The following is a 4,697-nucleotide window of genomic DNA, read 5'->3' as shown; positions in this document are numbered from 1 at the left end:
TACCATAATGGTATTCCTATGAAATTAGCAGAGAATTCATTGAGATCAGTAACAGATAAAAATTATACAGTAAAATAAAACCAAACAACACCAAATAATATTTCCATTTTCCAAAGAACAGTACAGAAAAGTAAGTTTTCCTGTGGTATTATCTGAATAACCAGGATAACCAGTTTCCATACCCAAACTGATCGACTTACAGAGTAAATTTGTATTATCTATGACTGTATTTTATGCTTAGAATGAAAGACCTTTCCAGGTAATTCACAAATTTTACATTTACATTTAAGCAGTGAATTTTTTTGTATTGTACCTCAAGAAAGAAGTGGCTGGAGTTCAAACTGTAATTAAAATGTTTCTTTTATCATCTTTAGCATAGCCTACAGTGAATCTGAAACAAGAGCAAGCCTGGTAAACAAGATAAGATATGGTAACATGTACTTTTTCTGACAAGCAGTTTACCAGTTTTCAGAATCTCATATAAATCCAGAAATCTGTGCCAAGGATTGTGGACTCTCTAAAGGAATGTAAAGTCTTCCAGCAGGAGTAAGCAAGCATGATAAGGCAATGAACACTAATGCTGTCTTTGTTGACAATTGTAAGATATAAAGAACAAATTATTGCAGGTAACTCATTCATAGAAAGATCAAGGATTGCTGTGTTTCCATTTAGCTGAATATGATTATCTGCATTTAGAAAAAGGCCATGCAACTGAAATGAGCAACTTCTTTCTTAGGCTTTATTTCAGCAACAACTTAGAAGTGGATATTTTAGTTTGATAAATTTAATTATAAGAGGAACAAATTTAAATATCTTGCATATGTTACGTTTTCTGAGAACAAGAAAAAATATTGTTTTATACCTTTGTATGCACACTAACATAAAAATTGAGTAGCTCTTGGCAAATGTTGGGTCACACTCAGCCTTGCATAACATTTTTTTTGATTAATTTCAGGGGATTTTATCTACAGTTTTGAAAAACTTTCATGGATTAAGAAAAATCACATTTATTGCAGCATATTAAACTAGCTTCTCTGAAGCAGATTTGTTTATCTTGACTAATTCTTGATTACACCATCAGAGAATATGAAACCTCTCCATTTTAGGAGTGACTACAAGGAGATCACTGAAACACAACCCACATTTATCTGTACAAAGTTCTACCTAAAATCATTGACAACAATTGTTGACAAAAATACGCTAACTGATTTAAACCCCAATTGCTTTGGGTTTGTTTGCTTGTTTATTCTGACATTCATTAGTTCTAGGGAAACCTTGAGATTTTTTTTAAATTCCTCATTGCCCAACATGGTAAGAGTAGTTTAGTTTAGCGTTTCCATTACTGCAATGACTAAAGTTTCAAGTTTTCCCTATAGTAAATAATTTGTTGCTTTTGAAGTGTCTAATCCAATGAATACAATCTAAACATGAGTTTGAACTGAGTTTCTCTGCAGGGAGAAATTGTTCATGTGGAATAAATGTTCACACTACCTTGCACACGTGTTCACAAGTGGGGAAAGTTCTACAGTGATGATTGTTCAGTGAAGATGAGGTAAAACTTTCAATAGATTAGGGCTAAAATGACATCTAGATGGATTCTATTTTTTCCTCTCCCAACTAAAGCTCACTCAATTACAACAGACAAGAAATATCTTCAATGTGTGGCAATATTATAGTTGTTGTTATCACTATTATTATCATCATCATCACCATTATTATTATTATCATTAGTCTTCAAACACATCTACATAAAATTAATTCATTCATTTTTAAGGGTACAGCTATGTAGCAAATTTTCATGTTGGACTTAAAATTACTTTAATTTGTTCAAACTATATTTTGTTTTAATTTAATTTTTGCTGTATTCTTATTATGACATAAATAGATTGCTTACTCTTAAAATGTTCCATTATTCTGCTGTTTCTTTTTAGATTATGACATAAATAGATTGCTTACTCTGAAAATGTTCCATTATTCTGCTTTTTCTTTTTTCCTTAAATCAAGTCATAAACTCATAAAATTTAAAGGTGTGTTTCCTAAAATTTCCAGGTGTCCATCTACCTGTCTGTCCTGGAGGTTGTATTGTCTAAGGAATCTTTGTGGGTTTGTCTCTTCCATTTCTACATTTATCAATACTTGGCAGAGAGTTTTACTGTGGTTCTGTTTTGTTTTGTAATTGGGCAGAGCAGCTACAGCAAATCTTGTAAATAGTATGTTCAAAGGTTAACAAAATACACACAGCTTGCTCTTGCTGTCTTTCTCAAAGCTCTTCTGAATTGAGAGTTCGCTAATTTGTCGCAGTCTTTGTGAGAAAGTGGCTTATTTTAAAAGACATCTGTCAAAACAGCATTTTGAGCTCCATGAAGCTCTCAGAGTTTACAACATGGGAATCTACTCAGATAGGATAAACCTTTCAAGTTACCTCTTTGCATGTATGACTAGGGAATTGAAGGAAGGTGTGGTGTTGAAGGTTTATACCTTGAAAGAGCTCCTATAGGCACAGAAAACCCACAAAGAGGCATTTTCTTTATCCTCACCCTTTACCTCCTTCTTTTCAAACAAAATGAAGGTCTCACTGTGATTCCACATGGCAGATCAGCTGGCTGTTGCCTACAAAAAGTCAGGAAGATCTGCTCTTGCTTGTCCATTAGCTCTGCTGTGTATGAGATTCGTTGTGTGAAATATCCTTCCAAGTTGTCCCTGGTTTTAAAAAAAGGATAGTCATATTCTGTGTGAATCTGAGTATATTTAATGACTTTTATAATTATTTTTATTTTTGCTAATAAACACTGCTTGTCTTTTGACAGTTGGCTTTCACAAGGAGCCAATATGAACAGGTAAATACTGCACAGAAGGGCACATAAGTTCACCAAACTACAGCACACTATTTTTCCCACATCATTTCCCATTTCCCAAGGAAATGAACATCTCTAAATAAGAATTTATGCTTAGCTCAAGCTTGGATAAAATAAATGCATAATGTTCTCTGCAGTGTGAAAACTCAGGTGACTGCCAACATTTAACAGGATTCATAGCAGTGAACATTACCAATACCCCAAGCTACTGGCTAATATTTAATTTTGTACTTGACTGATTTTTATATTACCAAGAGGCCAGGACTTGATCAGTCATTCCATCTCTGATCTTATTATTTTATACAATAATAGTTAACTTCAATATATTCAATGTATTTTTTCAACCTTGCTCACATCTTGTGCTTATCTGATTATTTCATAAAGAAAATATATATTCTGTATATTTGATACAAACTGTGTAATAAACCATGATTCTCTCTTTCCAGAAATAAAAATAAAATTAAAAATCTGTTTGAAATTAATGTCAGTACTTTGACAGATTTGGAATTGCTACCCTATGTTGATGCTGGCGACATTCAGTTACAAAAAAAAAAAAGAGTTTATAAACTGTAATCAATTAAATCTTAAATTTTCCTTGTATTATTTATTTACAGTATGGTACTATCTAGAAACTCTAATCAAGACCAGATTTGTATTAAAAGAGAGATTTATACAACATAGTTCAACTAAATGATTCTATATTCTGAGTCAGTAGTTAAATGCAGAAATGAAAAGAGAGAAGGAAATAAACCTTTGAGAAGTGAAGTCACTGGCTCCCATCACACAGAATGCTCGTGATCAAGAAAAGAAAGATCTCAGTCTGAAATTTCGATGTAGTGTTTTATCAACAGGTCTATCTATTTAAATCAGTAGGGTACCAGTTATTGTTATGTGCAACCTATAATCAAAATCACATGCCTTAATTTTATCTTCACAGACATCATATCCTGTAAGGCCCTCCCAAAATGGAGAGGGTTTGATGGACATGTATGGTACACGTGTTTTGCACGTGGAGTTCAGACACCTATTACTCTTGCACAAGTGATCTATACAGTATGCACACACAGGAAGGAGGTCTTGTCATAGACTCATAGAATTTAAGGGTTGGAATGGACTTTATAGATCATCTAGTCCCAACTCTCCTGCCGTGAGCAGTGACACCTCTTCACTGTAGCAGGTTGCTCAAGACCTCATCCATCCTGGGTTTGAGCATCACCAGGGTTGGGGCAGCCACCACATTCCTGAGCAACCTGTTCCTGTGTCATACCACCCTTACAGAAAAAACTTTTTTCTAATATATAACATAAACTTCCCCTCCTTCAGTTTGAACCCATTACCCATTTCCTATCATTGCAGTTCCTAACAGAGTCCCTGGCTCCTTGTAAGGCCTTCTGATATTGAAAAGTTGCTATGAGGTCTCCACGCAGTCTTCTCTTCTCCAGGCTGAACAGCTCCAACCTCCTCAGCCTGTCCTCATAGGGGAGATGCTCCAGACCTCTTATCAACTTTGTGGCCTCCTCTGGACTCGCTCCAACAGTTCCATGTCCTTCTTATGTTGAGGACACCAGAACTGCACAGAGTATTCCAGGTGGGGTCTCACAAGAGCAGAGGGGAAGAATCACCCCTTTAGACCTGCTAGCCACACTCCTGTTGATGCAGCCCAGGATTTGATTGGCTTTCTGGGCTGCTAGTGCACACTGCTGGCTCACTGTGAGCTTCTTACCCATATCTCTTGTGCTGGTTTGAGCTGAAGTAGAGTTAACTTTCTTCACAGTGACTAGTATGGGGCTATGTTTGGGTTTGTGCTGAACACAGAGTTGATAATGCAGAGATGTTTTTGTT

This window comes from Acanthisitta chloris, unplaced genomic scaffold, assembly GCF_000695815.1.
Source record: "Acanthisitta chloris isolate BGI_N310 unplaced genomic scaffold, ASM69581v1 scaffold3164, whole genome shotgun sequence".
Taxonomy (NCBI): Eukaryota; Metazoa; Chordata; class Aves; order Passeriformes; family Acanthisittidae; genus Acanthisitta; species Acanthisitta chloris.
Note: the sequence above shows the minus strand (reverse complement) of the source record.